General features: G+C 39.4%; 1 pseudogene; it reads left to right on the forward strand.

Moving 5' to 3' along the window:
* Positions 1–24,335, forward strand: part of LOC149176047 (calcium-transporting ATPase, endoplasmic reticulum-type pseudogene) — a 109,621-nt pseudogene extending 85,286 nt beyond the window's left edge.
* Positions 24,336–25,036: the final 701 nt, after the last annotated feature.

The following is a 25,036-nucleotide window of genomic DNA, read 5'->3' on the forward strand; positions in this document are numbered from 1 at the left end:
AACAAGTAGAAAGAATTCATAGAGTCCAAGTATCCCTGGTTTTCCCCTATGAATTCATGCTTGCAATGTGCCAGTTGCCTGGTTTTCACTTGCAAACAGTTTATTTATTTTGTTTTTTTTATCTTTTCTCATTTTTTTTTTTTTTTTCATCATTTTTTTTTTTTTTTTTTATTCAACTAGTTGACTGGAGGATGGCGAATCTGGCGCCATTAGTTCCAGTTCTGTGTCTTCGATCAGTTGTTTCATAAATGCTTCTTTACTGATAGGCCTATTGTAAACTTTGAGCCTATGTCCATTGACGATAAATGAGGTGGAATCCTGGTCAATTGTCTTGATTCTTACTGCTCCATTGTCAAAGATTTCTTCAATTTCATATGGGCCTAACCAGTGTGTTGTGAACTTTGCTTTGAAGTCTTTGAATTTGGAGTCGAAAAGCAATGCCCAGTCTCCCTTGTGAAATGTCTTTGTTTTAATGTATCTGTCGTGCCACTTCATTCTTTGTTGTTGCACTAATGTAGTATGTTCCATAGCTTGCTGACGATGCTCATCTAACTGATTCAGTTCCATGATTCGCTGCTGTTGTGCTTTTGTCAAGTCGAGTCCTAACTCAGCTGCTAGTCTGTATGTATGTATCTGAAACTCTATAGGAAGTAAGGCTTCCTTCCCATATACTAACTGGTATGGACTGAAACCAGTTGTCGTTTTCCACGTAATCCTATAGGCCCAGAGTGCATCCTTTAATTTTTCAGACCAGTCCTTTCTATTCATGTGTACTGTCTTAGTCATGATATTTTCTAGGACATTATTGGTTGATTCGACTTGACCATTTGCTTGTGGATGATATGGTGTCGATTTCCTGTGCTTGATCTTGTATTTCTCTGTGAGATCTCGTACCAACTTTGATGTAAACTGTGTTCCTTGATCTGTTACAATTTGTTTAGGTACTCCATATCTGACAAAGATTTCTTCAAAAAGAAAGGTGACCACTACATCTTTTGTTGCTCTGTTGACTGCTTTTTCTTCTGCCCATTTGGTTACATAGTCTATACATACTAAGATGTACCTCTTCCCATTTGACGGTGGGTTGATAGGTCCAACAAAGTCAAGTGCCCACTGCTCAAATGGTTCTATGAGAACCTGTGGCTTCAGTGGCATTTCATCTGATGTTATTGGTCGTCCTGTTCTCTGGCAGCTATCACATTGCTTGACATACTTCTTAGAGTCTCTGAAGATGGATGGCCAGTAATAGCCTATCTGCAGCACCTTATATGTTGTTCGTTTATCTGCAAAATGGCCACCACAGGGTTCATCATGACATGCTCTCTAAATATCTAATATTTCATCTTCGCGTACACATTTTCTAATTATTAGATCTGAACCAGTATAAAATAGATCACCATTGACCCATGTATATCTAGCGCTTGCTCTAACAATTTTATGTTTTTTCTTTTTAGTGAATTGAGCTGGAAACCTTCCAGATGACAAATAGTTTGCAATATCTGCAAACCATGGTGTTTTAACTGTGATGGCAAACAGGTGTTCATCAGGAAAGTTATCTACAACTGGATTTGGATCAGAGGGTGAGTGTATGTGGGACAGAAAGTCAGCCACTTGAGTTTCTCTTCCTGGCCGGTCTTGTATTGTGATATTGAATTCTTGTAGTAACAGTAACCATCTTGTTATTCGTCCATTAGTGATTGGTTTGTTCATCAAATATTTGATTTCTGAATGATCAGTATGGATGAAAACTTGATATCCTGTTATATAGTGCCGGAATTTATTGACTGCATGTATAACATCTAACATTTCTCGTTCTGTGACTGTGTAGTTCATTTCTGCAGGTGTTAGATTTTTGCTGATGAAGTATATTGCATAAGTAGACAAGTTTTCTTTCTGTCCTAAAGAGGCACCTATTGCTGTATCAGATGCATCAGTTGAGATATGGAATGGTAAAGACCAATTTGGTCCACGAAGAATGGGGGCGACAGACAATTTCTCTTTCAAAATTTGAAATGCATTTTGACATTCATTTGTCCAATGAAATTCAATGTCTTTTGCTAATAATTTGAACAGAGGTTGGGCTATTTTACTAAAGTTTTCAATAAATCGTCTATAATAGCCTGCATAGCCTAAGAAACTTCTAACCTCTTTCTGTGTTGTAGGAGGCATTAAGTTCACTAAGACTTGGATCTTGGCTGGATCCACCTTTATCCCTGAAGCAGAAATGTGGTGTCCCAGAACTATTCCCTCTGTCAACATCATATAGCATTTCTCATTGCTTAATGACAAATTTTTTTCAATGCATCACTTTAAGACTTTCTCAAGGTTGTTTAAACAATCATTGTATGTGTTTCCGTAAATTGTGAAATCATCCATGTATACCTCTACACATTCATGAATTAGATAAGCAAATATTGCAAGTACTGCTCTTTGAAAAGTTGTAGGTGCATTGCATAAACCAAATGGCAAAACATTATATGCATAGGTTCCCCATGGGCAAGTAAATGTTGTTTTGTCCTGGTCTTCTTCTGCTATTCTGATCTGATTGTATCCGCTAAACCCATCTAAAAAGGAGAAAAATTTCTTGCCAGCTAATGAGTCTAACACTTGATCAATTCAAGGTAGAGGAAAATGATCTTTGAGTGTAGCTTTGTTTAATTCCCGATAGTCTACACATACCCTCCATTTTCCATTTTTCTTTGGCACAATAACCAGTGGAGAAACCCATTGACTATCTGAAATAGGGTAAATGAATCCAACTTGCAACAATTTTTGTAACTCTTCTTTCACTATTTCCTTCATCATTCGATTCATTCTTCTTTGAGGTTGTCTTACAGGTTTAAGCTGGTCATCAGTGTAGATGTGGTGGATACATGTGCTAGGATGAATTCCCTGCATATCAGTATAATCCCAAGCAAAAGCTTTTGAATATTTCTGTAATAGTGCAATTACCTATTGCTCTTTTGCTGATTGCAATTGATTTCCAATGTTTAATTGCTTTCTAGGATATACCTCAATTGTTTTTGTTGTACGTGTGGAGACAGTGTTTACAGGAAAGATTTCCGTAAAATATTTCTGCAAGGTTTGAATAGTACAGGTTTCCTGAAAACATTGATTCAAAAGTTCGCTTGCAGCTTCATATTGAGCTTCTCTAAGCTGCTCTGAGATACTTGGTTCTGAGATAAAAAGGTCCATCAAATCTTCATTCGCTTCTTCTTCTCTAAAATCAAAGAATTGATTGATACTTAAAACTGCTTTTGTTTGCTGCTTTTCCTGTGTTTCAAGTATTGATTCTAAAGAAGTGGTTTGTGCAGGTGAATAAAGAGTGATATGTTTCCTTTCATCTCCATGTGAAATTATCATACTTCCAGATCTGCATCCTATGAAGGCATCAGCAGTGGCTAACCATGGTCTGCCTAAAATCAGAGGATGTCCTCCCAAGTTTGTCTTTGGTTGCAAGATCAAGAAGTCAACAGGATACTCCCATGAATCCAAGGAGACTATGATATCTTCTAACATTCCTTCAGGAACAACTTTAGATCTATCTGCTAATTCCAATACTGTTGAAGTTGATCTAATGTTGTTCAATTGCAAAGTTTTCATTGTCTCCATTGTCATTACATTTATAGCTGCTCCCAAGTCTATTAGTGTGTTTGGTACAGAGAAATTATTTATTGATATGGTAACCATTGGGATACCAGGATCAATATATTTTTCTACTATAGTTTGAGTAGACATGAGACTTGCTAACTTACCAATGACTTGGATTGTTGTAGGATCCTTCTTCTTTCTTTCTTTCCGAATGCACAATTCCTTTATTGTTTTTGCATATATCGGTATTTCTTTAATTGCTTTTAGTAAAGGAATTTTGACATATGCATTTTTTAACTCATCTAAGATATCAAATTCAGGAAGGGTTATTTGATTCTGTTGCTCCACCAACCTTTCAGGATAAGGTGGTGTTTGTGTTGTAACATTTGTTCCTTTCTGATTTTGTACCTCAGCTTGTGATGTTTCAGATGACTCTCCCTGTTCAATTGGTTCTTCTATAATTGGAGGAGAATCCTTCTTAAGTACTTTTCCAGACCTTAGATGGACATCATCAAGAGGAAGGATCGAATATGTAGGATAACATGCTGCTTCCTCTACAGTGTATGTAGATTTGTCCACCCTGTTATTTGGATTGGCCATTGGTTGTGCTGGCAGTTGAGTTGGTCTGGGTTGATTTGCAGGTAGCTGTAATTGTTGTGGTTGGGTCAACAACGGTGGAGGATTCTGTTGTGGAAATGGGATGGATGGCGGATATACAGAATGTTTTTGTTGAAAGGGTATGGATTGCGGATATTGTGGATATGAAAATGGTTGTTGATTTTGTTGCTGGTATTGCTGTTGATACTGTTGAGGTTGCTAGTTTCCATAACTATATCCTCTCCATCCTTGTGCAGGTTGTTGTGAATATTGTTGTGGAGGCCAAGCTTGCCATGGCATTGGAGGGGTCCAAGGATTATAAGGTGGATAAGCATAATTTGGCTGAGGGAATTGTGGCTGATTTGGTGGAGGCATTCTAGGTGGCCATGGTCTCCGCGGTGCAACATAATAGAAACCTTCTGTTCCTGGCACTTCTTCCATTGAGTTTATTTGTAACTCTTTCAATTTTACACAACTCTCTGTGGAATGATTGCCTGTACAAAGACCACAAACCTGAATACTATCCAAAGGACAATCTCTCAATGGATGTTTCTTTTTACATTTTGAACAAAATATTGCTAAGGCTTGCTCTTGTTCCTCCTTTTTCTTGTTTGCCTTTAGCACATCCACTTGTGTTCCCAATGTACTCAAAAGATCTGTTTTGAAGTTTTCCAATAAAATTCCTATTTCAGCTCTTGTTATCCCTCCTGCAGCTAACTTTGGTGCTTTGGAACTTACTTCCCTTCTTCCGGTTTTTGATCTTCCTCTAGAATATTTCTGACATAACTCGACAATTTCATCGAATGGAAGATTTGAAATATCTCCCTTGCCCATCACATTCAAAATGTCAAGGTATTCATCCCTTACACCTTTGAGAAAGATTGTGCCAACAGTTTCTGGAGTTAGAGAATGTTGTTTAGACTTCTGAAGATTATATGCGAATCTTTCTAAATATTCTTCTAAATTTTCATCTTCCTGTTGTGTCATTTTAAACACATCTTCCTTTGAATCTTTAGATCTACAATAAGCTTGATATTTCTTAAGGAAGACGGTTCGCATATCATCCCAGGAGGCTATTGTTTGTTCTCCTAAACCCATAAACCATTTTAAAGCTGCTGCTTTTAATGTTGCAGGAAAAAGACGAAGCTTATGAACATCATCAGTATAGCCATATGTTCTACATAAGATATCAAATTCAAACATGAATGAATCAGGATCTTCTGTAGACATTCCATAGAAGTTTGGCAACACAGAAGGTGGAATGTTTTTCATTTTTACTTCTTCTCCCAGTATTGCACTTGTATCTACTATCGGAAAACCGAAAGTAGTTTCTTGGTCAAGTCCATCTTCTTGTCTTTTCCGGTTGTTTTCTAGCTTCCTATCATTTTCTTGTTTTGCCTCTTCCTTTCTCTTCCTTCTCCATTCTCTTTGTTGTCTTTCATTTTCAGCTCTTTGTTGTTCAGGATTAAGGTGAATGGATCCATGTCCCTCTTCTGCCATTGTTTGAGTTATTTCAATTTCAAGTGGAATTTCAAGCTGTGGGAAGATAAGAGGATCGATGGATGGAAAAACAATTTGTTTTCCTTTCTCTTTTTGTTTTCTGGAAGTGGAGAATTTTTGCTTTTCTTCCCAAGCTAACAAAGTTTGCCTTTCAATCAAGGTTAATCTTTGGCCAGTTCTTTGCTTTTCTATCAACTCCTCAATTATTGGATTACCAGTAACAGGAGTGTGCGATGATCCTATTTCTATTGTTGGGCGGTTTTTAATAAATCTACCTTGAGGATCTCTATATCTAGGCATAAAGAAACATATCTAAAATGGAATGTAACTAATGTTTTTGTGATTTTGAATTTTTTTATCTTTCTATTGACTATGCCGATTTTTGCCTCCCTGGCAACGGCGCCAAAATGTTGAGCTAATTTATGGTCCTAAATTAACACAATTATTTCTTATCAATCCGGGTTGTTTATGCTTTGAGGCAAGTTCACTATATGTGAAGATCAGATATAACCAAACCTTGAAAGATAAGTTATTCAAAAACTAAAGATAGTACATCTTATAACCCTAATTCAATCAGCTCAAAAAGAGAAAAGTATTGAAAGGGTTCTTGAACTCAAGAAGTCCACCTTTACCTCAATTATCACTTAATGAATCAGAGATTGAAACCAAAAGCTCAAGATGCATAAATTATAAATGAAAGAAGCTCTTAACTTAAGAGACACATAAGATATTCCATTATAATTCATTCATCTCAATATCCAAATCAAAATGGAAATAAACTGCTTGCATGTAAACAAAAAGGAACTAGTTTTGATTCATCATTTAGTAGAAGGAATGTCCAACTTGAACATCTGTTTTTCCAACTCAATAAAGTGATGAATAAGCTAATAACAAATGAAATCAATCACTATGCATAAACCATAAAACAAACTGAAATAAAGCTTTGAAAAACTAGTGCTACAATTAACCAAATTGCAATGAAATAAAACTAGTTTATCATGGAAGTGTACTTAGCTTGGAGTGGGGGCCCTCCACCCTTGCCCTGCACACTTTGATAGGTGATATCAGAAGCTTAGATCAGTCACACATCCATAGCATTGCACAGCAAAATAATAATAACACAAGTCTTCAAATTACTTCTCAATCCAAAATATGTCTCAGCATAAAAGTATATCAAAAATCAATACATAAGCCATCAAAGTTTTGGCTTTAAATAAGAAGTCTCATGAACAAACTGATCTATAATCACTCAAACAAACCCATCTACTCTCATCCACCTATCCAAGTCAAATTCATTATCCCCAACCCAAGAAAGATAACCATTCCTATGAAAACTCAAAACAGCCCTATTTCTATGGGATTCCTGTATGACTAGTCATGGTTGACTAGCACCAAATGGGCCTAATAAAGCTTGTTCAGTTCGAACTAAGCATTTCTAGCTTAGTCCTAGTTCCCAAGCTGTCCATCCATGCATTCCATTCATGCCCAAGTGTCTTGCAACCATATCAACCATAGAGCTATTACGGGAATTTCTGAATCTGCCAATTTTGCACTAAAAACCAAATTTTCATAAAAACTTTAGAAATTGCAAAATTAAAATTAAATAGTTGAATGGATATCAAATATACATCAAAATGGGATAAATGAAGGGAAAATGGATGGAAAATAGATGGATAAGTAAGTTTCTTTGAGCAAAAATAAGACCAAAACTAAGGCTCAACATTAGGCAAAGGCCTTGGAGATTTCCATGAGACTACATGAGACTTCGATATAGGATCCTAATCTAGGAGTTCAGTAGATCCATGCACAACTGAAGAAAATTTTCCTTGAGATGAAAAGTCTGACAGATGATAGGGTTGTTCGACTAGAGGTACGTGAGGAGGTATGGTGTTTGAAATTCAAGAGTCAGGGTCATGACAAAGACCATTACCCAGTCTTTGCAAATAACATTGGAGGAGGAGGAGTGATTCTATTGGCTTGAGGGGGCCTAACTCAGGTTCGGATTTATTTAGCCAAACAAATCCCTACACTACTAGCCCTTTTGGCATAAGCCCGTGGAGCACGGAGTGAAGTCTCACCCAAAGCAGTATGTGGGGATGTTGGAACCAAGTTTCTGCACCCTTGAGATGTCTGAGATGTCGACTTAGTCGAACTAGATATATCTTCATGAAGGTCGCTTTGTGCACTTGTTCCAACCTTCAATACCTTCACGGTCTATTATAATCATCTTTCGCATAGCCCTAACTAGGGGATGAGATGATTTCGCACTGCCAAGGTAGTGAACTGCACTATTTCCGCAAACTACACCGCATATCCTACTTATCTTCTTAACAATCTTAGATAGCTTCATGTAAACAGATATTCTACCTTGCATTCACTTAAGCAACACATTCATATATGCTCACACATCATATAAACAGTAGAAGTGCAATTTATACCCAATATATTTAATGGATAAAATAGGAAATAAATACACAGAATTAATATGAAACTTCTCTTTATTAATACTTCCAACTGTTACAGACTCGACTCACCCTGCGCAATCATCTGTGGATTACTAGGCCTCTACGCACTCAGTTGCAGAGCCTTCTCCTACTCTACGACCCAAAACTAGACTTTACTCCACATATAGGACTCAACTCTTCATCCTTCTCCTAAAATTTAGATGCCTTAACTACTTACAGCCTCGCTCTATTTATACAATCCCATGGTCCGTGGACCATGGGTAGATCTCTACAGTTGACATTACAATAACAAAACTAAGGGCGGACAGCCCTATGAATCTTTTACAAGCTACACAGTCTGTGCCCACAAAATGTGAACTGTTTACATCAAAATTACGATCTTTGACCAAAATCTAGGCTCTAAACCCCAAAACCTCTCTTGGGGGATCTTGTGCCCAATAGATGCCTTTAAAGCCAGAAGCTCAAGTAGGACCTAGTGCGGGGCCTGCATTATGGTGCATTATGTTTCAGGTAGCTATAAAAAATGCCACAAATAACTGTCACTTGCTACAGAAGTATCTACAAGCACTGCAACAACAGTTCTGCAACTTTTGTAGGTCAGTAGGACATGATGAGCATACTTGTAGGAGCTATGAATTGATGATGAATAGAACTCCCACCTATAAGAGTTAGGCTCAAACACGACCCCTTGACCAGAATCCAGGGATGGAATGGACATGATTTCAATGCTGTGGAAGAGGCCGAGATGGAGGAGGACCAGGACACTTGCCCATGATTGCACTAATCCAACACATCCATCGTGCAAGTATTGCATGTTGTTTGATCATGAAATAGAATTCTGTCCTACACTAATAGCTAGGATATATGACAAAGGGGCACTACCACCTTCGTTGCCTTAGAACTTGCAGATGATGAGGTCTGAGCCACATGAGGAACATCCAAACATAAATATAGTGCTCATGAGTGGAATCACGACAGGAGATGACAAGGGGAAATAGCCAGAAGATAGTACATGGGTTTGGCAAGCCCCAGAAAAAGAGTATGGGTTCGATTTGGAGCATGCTCGTGAAGCCTTCTTGGAAGGTAAGAAGAGCTTCACAACTTTTTTAGTAACCTGTATGAAGTTACTGCGTGACAGTAAGGTTGTGCAAGGCTTACAAGAGCTCATGAATAGATGCACTAGAACTGTGCCAAGTGAGCCACGTGTAGTACGAAATATTGGCAAGCATAAAAAAAGGATAGGATGGGAGATGAGGCTAACCACACATATAGGAGAGTATGAAATGGATCAGGTCATTTTGGACCTAGGATCAGATGTGAATGTCCTACCAAAGTAGACTTGGGAGCGAATGGGGAGACCTATGCTACAATGGTCTCTGATACAGCTAAGGATGGCGAATTAGCAGAAAATCATCCCCATGGGGCGGCTGCAGGGGGTGATCGTGGATATTGAGGGAGTGAGCGCACTGTCTCATTTTTAAGTAATAGGGATAGTGGATGACAACAATCCCTATCCTGCGCTCCTGGGAATTGACTGGGCTACTGATATGAATAGAATAATTAATCTAAGGAAGAAAAATATGATCTTTGAGAATAAATCACTGCACGTAATAGTACCCCTCAATCCTGCTAAACGATTGCGCTATACTGAACCTGTTCGCAATTATGAGAGTGATGATGACCTAGAATGTATCTATAAGATAATAGCTAGAGACCAAGATTAAGTGAATCCCACCATCAATGGATGGATTTCATGGGATCGCAAGAGTTCCTGCACTTCGGACTTCGACAAAGAAATAAAATGCTGGCAGAATTGGTTACATGAAGTAACTACGCTGAATTGCAACATGATGACCTAGTCACTACACTGTGTGTCATTAGAGGTAAGAAATCTACCTATTTGTGATTGCCTGAATGAGGTAGATATCTTTTTGGATGCACTTGAAAGGGAGGTACCAAAAAAGTAGTGCTTCCAGGCCTTGGATTGAGCACTACGTGCTATGCCCACAAGATGGTGGGGTATGCACAAGAAAAGCTTTGATGATTGGTGCAAATGTAGGGGGATGATGAGAACATGATTTGGGAAGCCTAAGATGTGACAGACAGACAAGTACAATGGGTAGAATGATCCGCGTTGGCATCTGGCCAAATCGACGCAGGCTTATGGAGAAAAGCCCCAACCTGAGTGGGTGCATCTATTCTATCATATCCTGGATGTTATCCCAATGAATTGGTATATAGAAACATATCTCCACCATGGGATAGGTGAATGCGATATCCTATGTGAAGGATTCATGATGGCATTCAATTTTGAGGATGGGTTTGACAATATTGATGAAGTGCTACAAGAGGTGAAAGTGGTTATCTTTAGGATATGCAGGATCTTTTAGGCTCGATTCATCCTAAATGGGCTACTAAGCTAAGTCACTCACTCGAATGTTATAATGTAACTACTGAAGTAGAGGACAAGGACCCATGAAATATTAACATTCCAAAAACAGAAGACCACCGTGATGTTCGAGGATTGTAGATTGAGAACCATGATATAACCACACCGGTGGAAACAAAACAAGTGAACATTGGTACAGAGGAAAAACCAAAATTTGCGAAGATTGGAGACTACTGGGACAACGTGACAGCAAATAAGGTCACGGAATTGCTTCGTGAATACAAGAACTTATTCCCCACTAATTTTATGGATCTTAAAGGAATAACCGGGGGCCTAGGAATGATGAAGATCATGCTAAAGCCTGACATGAAGCCAGTTAAGCAAAGGCCCTACCATCTCAATCCAAAATACAAGGAGAAGGTATGCTTAGAGCTAGACAAGATGTAAGTGGCAGGCATCATTGAGCCTATGGAAGAATTTGATTGGATAAGTCCAATGTTGGTGCAAGAGAAGAAGCAGAAGGATGAGATAAGGATATGCGTGGATCTCAAATAATTGAATGACGCTTGTGTGCATGATCCTTTCCCAAATCCATTCACGGATGAAGTTTTGGACAATGTAGGTGGCCAGGAAGCATATTCCTTCACTGGTGGTTTCTCTGGATACCACCAAATCAAAATTGCAATGGATTATAGGAGCAAGACAACCTTCGCGACTCAGTGGGGTTATTTTCAGTACACTGTAATGCTATCTGGATTGAAGAATGTGCCTGCAATATTTTCACATGTGGTTGTTGCGACATTCAAGGAATTTATTCATAAGTTCTTGTAGGTATATTTTGATGACTAGACTGTATTTGGGCTAGTTAAGCACCAGGTAGCAAGCTTGTGCCTGATGCTGGATACTTGTCAAAGATACCAGATCATGCTTAATCTGAAGAAATGTCTATTTTGCGTTCCTTTTGGGAACCTATTGGGGCATGTGGTTTGCAGACAAGGACTAATGGTAGACCTTGCAAAGATCATGGTGATAGTGAGCTTGGAAGTGCCTGTTATGTAACCAGCTCAAGGAAAGATAGAAAAGATAGATCAACGCCTTAGAATTCAGCCTCTCCGAGGGGGAAACCTCCTTTACATTACATAAATGAACAATTCTTCGATGATACAAATGACAAAACCTCCTTTCTATATATAGGAGTCTAAGGAGTCACAATAAAATCTAGCCGACCTAACAATAATAATATAAAGCCACAAAAATAACAATAGAGGGATTCTATGGGGCACAGAAATAACAATATGGGGGTAATAGGGGCACAACAATATAAATAAGGGGTATAACTACAATAGTAATGGGGTAATCACTAGTATTATAGGGACCCAACATGCCCCTCTCCTTCAAAAAAGTGTTGTCCTCAACGCTTGAGTAGTTCTGGATACTTCTGCATAAAATTCTCATCCTCCCATGTGGAATCTTCAGCGGATAAGTTCTTCCACTTGATAAGATACTCTGAAATTGATCGATTTCGTAGCTGTCGAGTTCTTGTTTCTGTGACTGCTTTCGGTTCCAATATAATTTTTCCTTCCTCGTCAAGTTCTGGCAATATTGTTTGAATTGGGAGCTTGTCACCTATAACCTTCTTTAAACATGAAACATGGAAAACTGGGTGCAATCGAGAAGCTGCAGGAAGCTCCAATTTGTATGCCATAGTACCAATCTTTTGCAACACCTTGTACTTAGCTTGCTTTAGGGACATTTGCTTATATGGTTGTAGCTGTAGGAATACCCAATCACCTACATCAAAACTTCTTTCACTGCGATGTTGATCTGCCTGTTGTTTCATTCTATTTTGTGCCAACACGAGGTTATCCTTTAAGAGTTGGAGGACTTGTTGTTGATGTTCGATGTGATGTTCCACTGCCTGAACCTTAGAATTTTCTCTTAAATATGATGTGATGGATGGTGGTTGATACCCATAAAGTGCCATAAATGGGGTCATTTTTGTTGCTGTATGGAAGGAAGTGTTATACCACCATTCAGCCAGAGGCAACCATTTGACCCATTGTGTCTGTTTATCAGATACAAAGCAACGAAGATATCCTTCCAAACATTTGTTTACTATCTCAGTTTGCCCATCAGATTGAGGATGATAAGATGAGCTATGAGCTAACTGAGTACCAAGACAAGAAAATAATTCTGTCCAAAAATTTCCAGTGAAAATGGGATCTCTGTCACTTACAATAATCTTTGGGTTTCCATGTAGCTTTTGAACTGTTTCCATAAATGCAGTAGAAACTGTACTGGCTTTAAATGGATGTGATAATGCACAAAAGTGTGCATACTTGGTAAGTCTGTCAACTACCACCATGATGACACTCTTTCCCTCAGACTTGGGTAAACCTGTGATAAAATCCATTGAAACCTCCTCCCAACGTTGGCTTGGAATGGATAAAGGTTGTAATAGACCCGGTGTCTTAATTGTTTCAACTTTATTTTGTTGGCAAACCAAACATTCCGCCACAAACTTTTGAATATCTGATTTAAGGCCATCCCAAAAAAATTCCTTCTTAACCCTGTGGTAAGTTTTTAAAAATCCTGAGTGCCCTCCTAAGGGAGAAGTGTGCAATTCCATAAGAATCTTTTGTTTTAGCTGGGAATTCTTACAGAGGTATAAGCGATCTTTGTACCATAACGAATCATTTTGCCAGCTAAATGTATCAGAAGTACTGGAATCTTGTTGTAGCTTTCGAATAAGTGCCCACACTTCTTCGTCATTCTTCCATTCCTCCCTTGCTTCGTTTATCCAATCTGGTTGGATAATAGAAATGGCACACAACAATGCTTCCACATCCTCATCCTTTCTTGAGAGTGCATCTGCCACCACATTTTGCTTCCCTTTTTGTAGATGATTTCAAAGTCATAACCCAACATCTTTGTGACCCACTTTTGTTGCTCTTCAGAGGATAATCTTTGTTCTAAAAAGTATTTAAGGCTATCATGATCCGTTTTTACCTTGAAGTGTCTTCCCATTAGGTAGGGTCGCCATTTCTTAAGTGCATGGAGTATTGCCAACATTTCCTTCTCATAAATAGCTTTGCTTAAAAACTTTCCCTTGATTGGACGACTTTCAAAAGCAATGGGTCTTTCATCTTGCATTAGAACAACACCAATTCCATTTCCTGAAGCATCACATTCCACAATAAAGGTTTTTGTGAAGTCCGGTGTAGCTAAGACCGGTGCTTGGCACATTGCCTCTTTAAGATGTTCAAAGGCCTTTGTTGCTTCCGGAGTCCATGAAAATGAATCTTTCTTCAATAATGTTGTTAGAGGTGCTGCTATTCTCCCATAATTCTTAACAAACTTGCGATAATACCCTGTCAACCCAAGAAATCCTCGCAGATGCTTTATGGATGTGGGGATTTTCCATTCCTTAATGGCTTTAATTTTGCTAGGGTCTACCTTAACTCCTTCATGAGATACAATATGACCCAAATATTCCACCTCCTGGACTCCAAAGAAACATTTGGATCTTTTTGCATATAATTGTTTCTCCTCCAATAGTTGTAGCACCCTGTCAACATGTTCAACATGATCCTTCCAAGACTTGCTGTAGATTAGTATATCATCAAAAAATACTAACACAAATTTTCTAAGGAATGGTTTGAAAATTGAATTCATCAAACCTTGAAATGTTGAAGGTGCATTGGTAAGGCCAAAAGGCATGACCAAAAATTCATAATGACCCTCATGAGTTCTAAATGCCGTTTTTAGAATGTCTTCAATCTTCATTCTGATTTGATGATATCCCGAACGAAGATCCAACTTGGTGAAGTAAATTGATCCATGCAATTCATCCAGTAATTCATCAATGACAGGAATGGGGAACTTATCTTTAATAGTGAGCTTGTTGAGCTCCCTATAATCTGGACACATGCGCCATGATCCATCCTTCTTGTGCACCAATACTACTGGAGCTGAGAAAGAACTTTGACTCGGTTGAATTATACCAGCCTCTAGCATTTCTGCAACCATACGTTCAATTTCACTTTTTTGGACATAGGGATATCTGTACGGCCTGATGTTTGGAGGAACACTTCCTGGAATCAGATGAATAGCATGATCATGATCACGCATAGGTGGGAGACCTTTGGGAGTCTCAAATACCTTGGAATGATTGTCCAGGACTTTTTGGAGATCTGGAGAAATAGATGATTCCAATGTGGAAACATCTAGCGAACATAATTGTGCAATTACACCTCTTTGCTCCTTTTTTAGAAGCTTTGTCATGCCATTAGAGCTGATTATCTTTCCTGGTTTCCCTGCAATACCCCTTAATTCAACTTCCTTTCCTTCCACAGAAAATTTCATGAAAAGTTCTTGAAAATTAAAAGCTATTGTACCCAAGGATTGTAGCCATTGGACTCCTAGTACAACATCAGCACCTCCCATTGGAATGGAAAGCATTGGGCTAGTCAATACATATTCTCCCATGGATAGCTTGATATTATGGCACTTTCCAGAGCAATTTATTGTTCCTCCATTTGCAATCATCACTTGACACTCTGGTGCTGGATATAGGAAGCAATTCAATTCTTTTGCTACCCTACAATGAATAAAATTGTGGGTGCTTCCTGAATCAATCAACACTATTACCTTTTTCTTCTTGATTTGTCCTTCTATCTTGATGGTTTGAGGAGTGGTAATTCCCGCCAATGCATTACAAGATATGGTCGGATTTATTTTTTCTTCATCTAGGCTTTGTTCCTGGAGTATATCCTCTTCTTTTGACCTTTCTTGCTCCTTTTCTTCTTCCTCTTCACAATCTATGTAGAATAATTTCTTCTCAGCACACTTATGACCTTTTGTGTATTTGCTATCACAATTGTAACAAAGCCCTTTTGCTCTTTTTTCTTCCAATTGTTGTGGTGTCAACCTTGTAGGTTGTGGAAGACTAGGGGCAACAACACTTCCGTCTTTATAGTTGTGAATGGTATGCTTCCTAGTTGCCATAATTTTGCTTTCCATTTTTCTTGCTAACCTGAATGCCTTCTCTAATGAATCAGGTTCCCAAAGGCGAACATCATGTTGGATATTATCCTTTAAAGACCCTATGAACACATCAATCCTATGCTCCTCTGGAATATCTTTTACCTTATGTTCAATTTTTGGAACTCCTCAATGTGCTCCATTATTGAACCCTTTTGTTTGAGACTTATCAATTGGCTAAAAAAAGTGTTGCTTTTTGTATCTTCATAATGTGCTATCAATTCTTCCGTAAAAATTGCCCAAGTGATAAATTGTTTACGAGAGCAAAGCCATTGATACCATACAAACTGATTTGGTTCCAAATATTCAGTTGCCATACGTACCTTTTGTGTGTTTTGCACATTATTGAGATCGAAGAATTGCTCCATCTGTAATATCCATGTGGCGGGATCCTTGCCATCAAACTTCCTCATATCGATTTTTGGAATATGGTGAGTCTTCAATCCAACATTAGTGTCTATGGAATCATGATTAACATTTCTTTTGTTCTCATCATGAGTTTCCTTTAGTACCCTTTCACCCTTAGGGACCATTTCTTGTAGCAACTTATTCATATTTATCTTCAATTCGTCCATGTCTGTCTTCAAATCTATCTTCAAATCATCCATCTTAGCTTCCACGTCAATCATCTTAGCTTCTACGCCTTTCTTTAAACAGTCCATCTTAGCTTCTACACCTTTCTTTAAACCATCCATCTTAGATTCCGTTCCTTTTTGTGCAAGGGATAGTTGTTGCACTTGGTCTTGTAATTTTGATATATCATGTTGCATTTCTTCCTCTTCTTCATGAGTCACTGATGAGCCCCAAAAATGGATAATTATTTGGGCTCATTCAACCTCCTAATTCGACTTAATCCACCATTCTCATTAGTTTATTGCATGTTTTTGATTATATTTATGCTAATAGAGTGAATTGGGTTAGTCATTATGCTAACAAGTCTAATGGGTGCTTTGTGTAGCCTTTTTGGTCAACTTGGAGACAAAATTGAAGGTTTTAATGAGCACTTGGCAGCCAAATTCGTGGGAGAACAAGGGAGATTTTTTGTAGGAAGGAATCCCCTTCATTTATGGGCCCTTACCTCGAATTCTCCACCATTAGATCGGAGTTCAAGGGCCACCAAATCAATTAGCACAAGGGCAGCCAAGCAAGTCAAGTAGGACTGCTGTTAACTACAAGTTTTGGGCAGCCGAGTCCCTAAAGTTTAGGAGGACTGTTGGGTCCTAAATTTGTATAAATAAGAAGGCTTAGGGACTCATTTGGGGTTAGCTAGTAGTTAGTCATTTCATAGTCTTGTTGTAGTCATTTTGTAGTTCGATTTTTAGGCAATAGATTAGTTTTGCTGTCAGCTCATTTTCAAGTTCTCCTTGTGGACAGTTTTGATGTAACTCTTCATTTCTTGATCAATAAAGATGAATCCAGCTTTGCACCAGCTCTAAATCTCTCTTAGGAGGCTGTAGCTCTTGGGGTTGGGCCCATCTCAAGCGCCCAGTACCTCCTTTGTTTACTTTCATGTGTCTTTGCTGCATTCTTAGAGTAAAATCTGCTATTTAGATTTAAAACTTGTTGCGTTATTTTGATGATTAAAGTAGATTCTCATGTTCAGATTGATTTGGATAGATTAATAACATAAAGGATCCTTGGAAAAAGGGGCTCAAGCACCTCTGATCTTACCTCTTCCTCAGTGGGATCGTGAGTTGGGACAAAGGTGACCTTGCTGCCCACAAAAACGTTGTTTTGCTTCACCATGCAAGTATTAGTGTTGGATTCTTAGTTGTCACACTTGATATCAGTTTTGACTGCATGCTTAGGGTTATGATTGCTTAGTTGCATAGTTAGTTCATCTGATTTTGTGCAAATAAACTTCTGTTCCATTTCTTTTGCTATTATCTAGGTCAGATTAGGTCAAGGTAAATAGGTTCTTGATTTTCCAAGTCTTCATTTGTTAAATTCGAAAAATAACTTGCAGAGCACCTGTTATCCTTCTCTATCTACCCATAATCCATCAGATAATCTGCTCCAACCCTTAGTCCATGATTCGTACCCTTCATTTGCCATACTTTCCCTGCCTTGCCCTAATTCCTACATTCTTGTGCATCATCGCTTCCCCCATCCTTGAACAAATCCAATCGCTCCTTAGCCTCATCCACCAAGTCCTAGACCTCTTCACACCCCTATTTCACCTCCATACTCATTCCTCCATCTTTTTCCCTCCATCCATGCTCCAAAATTCCATTTCGAAACATTCTGTAGAAGAATCACAGAACATCCTGTAGAAATCCTGAACATCCTGTAGAACCCCTGCAGACTTCCTGTAGAAGCTCATAAACACGGTTTCTTGGTAGCCAAACTTTGTGAGACTCTCTGGAAGGGTGTTAGGGACTCCTTAGACCCTCTCTGAACCTTCCCAACCTCTTCCAAGCATTTCTCCTTCTTGATCCACCTCTGCACAGTAAAAAATAGTTAAAAGCACAAGCATGATAATTCCAACAACTTAATCAAAAATACAAAAAGATGTTTTCTTCAGATAGAGGTAGTCTAGACACATGTACTTTACGTTCATAGAAGTAATGGCATCTCTTTCAGTAGTTTGCATGCTCTCCTTTGCGTCAGTAGGACTAGTTGGTAGAATTAGGGTTTGCTAGGGTTTGCGTTTCTTTTTGGCTTTCAGTTTCTTTTTGCAATTAGATTAGCTTCCTTCGAGTTAGCTTTCATCCATCAATTAAAAAGCTTCTTCTAAGAGCTCATAGAAGTTGGCTTAAGCTCCTAGTGGACTTGTGCCAGCTGACCAAGTGACAGCTACGGCAAGAGCTAGTACTTGTGCATACAGCACCGTCGCTTCCAAGTTTGTTACGAACTACCGGGTTGATAAAATTAAAGAAGGGAGCTCCAAGAGTTGTAGCATTATTGTTACAATACTGGAGCCCACCATCTTTTTGGCGCCGTTGCCGGGGAAGCGTCAGAGTATTGGTGATTGCCGCTTTTTCTTCTATTTTCCACTACAATCTTCTGCTAAGTAGTTTATTTCATTTCCATTATGCAATTTCGTTTATGCAAAAGTAGATTAGCATTTCCCGCTTTCATAGATTAGCATTTCAATTCCGCAATTTCATTTCTGCAAGCGTAGATTGTCATTTCCATTCCGCAAACGTAGACTAGAATTTCATTCCTGCAATTTCATTTGAGCAAACTAGATTAGTCCTTTCCTGCTTTCATTTCAATTCCGCATTTTCATTTTAGCAAGATAGTTAGTTGCAGTTCAATCTATTTCAGTTTTGCAGGGAGAAGTAGAAAAAAGCAAAAATCAAACAAAAAGATTTCATTTCATGCCTTGTAGTAGTAGAGATAAGTTAGAAAAATGATTGCACAACACCCCCATTACTTCACACAGCCAACATTCTCTCTTCTTCGATGGCTATGATTAAAGAACTCTTAGGTGGACAACAAGACATATTTGAAGAACCTCAAGGGAAGAAGAAGAAGAGACCATTCCTCTGGAGCAAATGGCTACAAGCAGAAATGTTGGGAGCAGTCCCTTGTCCAAAGATGAATTTGAAGATCAGATAGAAGATTTCAAGAGTGATATGAGGAAGTTTCTTGCCATGCAATTGGATACCCTATGGATCCAAAAGAAGCAAGAGGAAGCCAAGAGGGCTTTGGTCATCTTTTGTCCCAGGTGCACTAGAAAGCATCCTAGGAACGAATGTCCAATGCACTCCCTAGAAGTGTGTTTCATCTGTGAAGAATGCCATCCTACAGATTAGTGCCCTTCCTTACCCAGAATCAAAGCCACATATCAGAGAGCCAAAGGAGCCACTGAATCACTCTATTATATGAACCAAAGGAGGCCACATGGACCTAGATCTTACCAGCAGGAACTGCAAGGGACACCCGAGACCTATTATGACCCTTATCAAGCCACTTTCATGCCTTCTTGGGGTCCCCCTGCTCATCCTTTTTGGTTCACACCTCCTCCTTGTTCCTTCATAGATCCATATTATGCCCAACCAACTGCTCATTCATTTCACTCTTATTCTCAACCACAACCTCAGTGGAATGCACCTCATCAGGGGTGGAGGCCCCAATACAACACTCCTCCCGCTTCTTTTCCTCCACCACCTGCTCATCCGCAACCATCACCTCCTCCTCCACCAAGGCAACCCCAAATGCCTACCCAACCACAACCCCATCCGCATCCATCTCAAATCTACACCCCCACTCAACTAGCCGTACCACCATCTCCAAATCCACACAGTGGAGTAGCTCAACTCCATTACAATGTTGAGGCACAACATGTCCAAATGACTCCTCTTGAGCTCAATGATCTTCACCATAGCTCAGGAAGAGTGTTGCAAAGCAGAGATTATCTTGAAAGCATTGAAGGACCACATCTGGCAAAAGAAGATTCAAAAGAGGAGATGAAAGAACCATGGGCTGCACTTGATGAAGAGAAGAGATCAGAATCAGAGATCGAGAGAGCTCCCTCATGGTTACCATCAAATATTCCATGTATTCAAGAGAAAGATCAATAAAAAGAGGAAGATGAGAAGGTCATGTTAGAGGGTGACATGAAACATGATCCAGATCAGGAAAATAACCAAGGATATCAGAGCTATATTGAAATATGGTTTCAGACGGTCACTAAGTTGCAGCAGTACTCTCTTCTTCAGCTATGTTTGATCCCTTCAAAGTCAAATCATTTGGTCTCTGAGATCTGGATAGCTGTCAAAGCATGCATTTCAAGCCTCCACATCAGTTTACCTCTAATCTCGATGTGCACATGGCTCCATTGGAAGTATTCTTATACTTGAGAACGATTTTGTTTTTCAAGTAGGGTAGGGTAGAAAAAAAAAAAAAAAAAAAGAGAAAAAAGAAAAAGAAAAATATGAAAAAAGAGGAAAATAGAAATCTAAGGTGAAAACCTCCTCGGAGGCGCCTTAGATTGGCTCATTGATTGAAAACCTCCATGAGGCGGTCAATGGGTTGGGAAAAAAGAGAAAAGAGAATAAGATCTCGGGGTGAAAACCTCCCTTGGAGGCGCCCAGGGCAAGCAATTAGGGTGAAAACCTCCATGAGGCGCCCTAGTTGTTTTTCAAAAAAAAGAGAAAAAGAAAAAGAAAAAGAAATCTAATTTTCATTGAATAATTTCAGGTTGCAGCAATGACATTGCAGGTCAGGAGGATCACTCAAAACAAAGACAAAGGAGTTTTTGTGCCTTCTAGAGGAAGTTCTATATTTCTACAAGAAACATCCTGTAGAACCTTCAAGCGAGCCAGATTTGATTTTGGAAGGAGATCTAACACTTGGAATCCATTGGTTATGCCTGCAAGCATCCATGTTCCCATTCCTCACCCTTTTCCATCATCCTTTCCACCTCATTGTGCTTCTACAGGAAGTTCCTGTAGAAATTGTAGGAAGCTAGAAATGGATTTCAAAAAGGTGGTTTGGCGAACATGGTAGCTTCCTCAAGGGTTCAGAAGTCCTCCTGCAATCTTCAAACTCCTCCTCCATCATCTCCATATCTGCATCATAGCCCAAGCTCAGTTTTTCTTACCATGCAACAAAACTGCAAAATGCCTTGAAGCAAAAATACCTAGAACAGAATTTGTTTCTTCCATAACTTGAAAACCATGCATCCATTTGAAAAACCATTTTATGGGGAATTGTACAGGGGTGATGGCAACATGCCTGAGCAGTTTCAGCCAATTCTGGTGCACGGTTTCCAAGAAATTAGCCTCCATCACCATCAGCCATTTTTGCATTTTCTCCATATCCGTGCATCTGTTTCAAAACCTGTTTCATGGGGAGATGCACATGGGTGATAGTAACCTACCCAAGCGGTTTCAACTGATTCCGATGCATGGTTTCCGAGAAATTGATCTCTCACATCTTTAGCCATTTTCCATTTTTCTCGAAATATTTGCATCCATTGATCACGATTTTGCTATGGGAGGTGCATCATGATGATAGGAACATGCTCGGAAATTTTCAGATCGATCCGGTTTACCGTTTGGGAGCAATGGCGAAAACAAGTTCTGGTCCTGTGAAATTCAGCAGCAGCAGCTTGAAGTTGCAGATTTGAACGTGGAAACAAATGTTTGTAGCATGCATCTGGCCAGAGGACACCTGCACAAGGAAACCAGCCATGAATCAGCAACCAAGCCATCATGCAACCATAGAATCAAATGCATGCAGCAATGACAGGCCACAACAGCTCACGATAGCCATTTGACTTCAGGTACGTGACTGAAACTCGTTCTTTTATTGCACAGATCTAATTTAAAAACTGCATGAAAAAATGGAATGGTGGAATTAAGGCACGGATATAGCAAGATTAAGCTGATAGTTCCTTTTCCAATTCTCTAGCAATCAGCCAGGAATCATGCAGCGTACGTGTTAGACAACTCACGTGAAAATTAAAAATAAAAAAAAACAGACAGTGGTAGAGGCTTTAACTCCAGTGCAACTGATTAACAAGAAGAGGACATCCAGCTCATTATAGCACTGTCGTCTGCATGTGGCCACGTACACCTAGCCACCTCACTCCTTCACCACAAATCACGCAGCAAGTAACGAACGCTCAGCTCAAACTCACAGACTGCTGTTAACTTGCACTTGCAACATTTTCAACTGAAGTATGCATCCTCTGATTCCACAAAATGATTAACCCATCGTCCTCCATTGAGATTTTTGGCTTGGTTCACAATTCTCCAGCGTATCGGGCTCACTCAGAGGCCCAGGGGCACTCTACAGGCGTTTCTACAGGAAGTCGTCTACAGGAAACGCAGAAAACAGCTCTGCAGAAGGAAAACCCGAGATTTTTGTCAAAATTCAAGCTTGAAATGAGAAAAGTAGTTAAAGCTCATGTCCAAGGTTACCAGGGTTCTTGAAAGTATTGATTTTGGAGTTTTTTCAAACGCATTATAGATCTGTTAATGGTGGAGAAATATGTTTGAATTTAGAATCTGATCATCTATTTCATAGTCCATGGAGGACAAGATATTCCCTGCTTGGTCTAAAACTGTTGAAGTATGCTTAGAAGAATATGATGTGAGCTTATAGAATGGTTTAAATTCTCATGAAGTGGAAAAATGCCATCAAATATATGGATGGAATGAGCTCCAGAAGAAAAATGGTACACCTTTGTGGAAGCTGGTAATGGAGCAATTTGATGATACAGTTGTTAAAATACTTCTGCTGGCAGCTAGCATTTCATTTCTTCTCACCTACTTTCGTGATAATGTGTCTTCTGAGGAGGGCATAACAGCCTATGTACAGCCCCTGGTCATTCTCCTGATTCTCATCCTCAATGGCATTGTTGGAGTATGGCAGGAGAATAATTTTGAGAAGGCTTTGGAAGCTCTCAAAGAAATGCAATCTGATCATGCAAAGGTCTTGAGAGATGGACATTATGTTGTAGATCTTCCCTCCAGAGAACTTGTTCCAGGAGATATAGTGGAACTGAAGGTGGGAGACAAGGTTCCTGCAGACATGAGAATTGTGTCCCTCAAGACATCCACCTTTAGGATGGCGCAGATCTCCCTGACCAGAGAGAGAATGCCTGTGGTCAAAAGAACATATCTAGCCACCTTGTGTGACTGTGAGTTGCAGTCAAAAGAATGCATGGTGTTTGCAGGAACTACAGTTACCAATGGCTGCTGCACATGCATTGTTGTGAGCACTGGCATGTTTACAGAAATAGGTAAAATTCAGGCACAAATTCAGGAAGCTTCAATGGAATGTCATGATACCCCTTTGAAAAGAAAGTTAGATGAATTTGGTGAAAGACTGACAACAGTGATTGGTGCCATTTGTATTCTTGTCTGGATCATGAATTACAAATATTTTCTTTCACGGGAAGTCATAGATGGGTGGCAAAAAAATATCAGTTTTCCTTTGAGAAATGTACGTACTACTTTAAGATTGTTGTTGCTCTGGCAGTTGTTGCTATACCAGAGGGATTGCCTGCTGTGATTACTACATGTTTGGCTCTTGGCACTCGTAACATGGCACAAAGGAATGCTATTGTGCGTAAGTTACCGAGCGTGGAGACTTTGGGTTGCACCACAGTGATTTGCTCTAATAAGACATGTACTCTTACAACCAATCAGATGTCTGTCAGTGAGTTTATAGCCATAGGGCACAGTGGTGGTTCACTTAGAGAGTTTACTATTGAAGGAACAACATATAATCTTGAGGATGGAAAAATATTAGATTGGCCTGCACATAATATGGGGGAAAATTTAGAAACTCTGGCAGAAGTTGCTGCAGTTTGCAATGATGCAGGGATATCTTGTCAAGGTCACCAGTTCCATGCTACTGGTATTCCCATTGAGGCAGCCTTGAATGTATTGGTTGAAAAAATGGGAGTTCCAGACCCAATGGTAGGTGATACAAGTGCCATTCTCAACAGTGGCACAGTGAAATTGGGCAATTGTGATTGGTGGATACAAAGATCAAAGAGGCGGGTTTTATTGGAGTTTGATTGTGATCGAAAATCCATGGGTGTTATTGTCACGGAACCAATGGGACAAAATCGTCTGCTAGTGAAGGGCGCCATGGAAAATTTGCTTGAAAGGAGTGCTTTTCAACAACTTGCAGATGGATCAGTTGTTGAATTAGATGATGCATCAAGGGAATTACTCTTGAGGAAGTTTCATCAAATGAGTTCAAAGGCTTTGCGTTGTTTGGGATTGGCATACAAGGAAGTTTGGGGAGAGGGCAGCAGAAGGAGAAATTGGCCGAGATTTTAGCTAGGGAGGCAGCACCTGTGCTAGCCACCCTAAGCACATCCATCCCCTCCATGAACACTCATTTTTTTCAAGGTTCGGACACAATCTGGTCATGGTTCAACCTTCTATAGGAAGCTACAGGACTTTCTACAGGAAGTTCTGTATTTTTACCAGAAACATCCTGTAGAAGCCTTTGGGTAGGCCAGAATCAAGTATGGAGAGGGAGTTGAAGCTTGAATTTTGTTGAGGAGGCATGCAGCCACTCTTTTCTTCCATCCTGCACTGATTTCATCTCCTTTCACCACCATTGCGACCATCAGATTGAGTATATTTGCACAATCATACCAAAGCTGAGAATTCTCTAGAAAAAGGAGCAAGTAGTGGGAAGAAGCAAAGAGAAAAGCATGGTTTCATGACAGAGAAGAGGACATCACTTCAGAAGCTTGGCATGACAGGGAGGCCGTAAAGGCCATCAAAGATGAGGAGATAGATTGGTTGCTCAAAGGATGAGCAACACTTTCAGTAGGGGGGTGATGATGAGCCCCAAAAATGGATAATTATTTGGGCTCATTCAACCTCCTAATTCGACTTAATCCACCATTCTCATTAGTTTATTGCATGTTTTTTATTATATTTATGCTAATAGAGTGAATTGGGTTAGTCATTATGCTAACAAGTCTAATGGGTGCTTTGTGTAGCCTTTTTTGTCAACTTGGAGACAA

Source organism: Pinus tabuliformis, chromosome 4_1 (genome assembly GCF_031772625.1).
Source record: "Pinus tabuliformis cultivar Carrire ecotype Pingquan chromosome 4_1, CPIR1, whole genome shotgun sequence".
In the NCBI taxonomy this organism is placed as follows: domain Eukaryota; kingdom Viridiplantae; phylum Streptophyta; class Pinopsida; order Pinales; family Pinaceae; genus Pinus; species Pinus tabuliformis.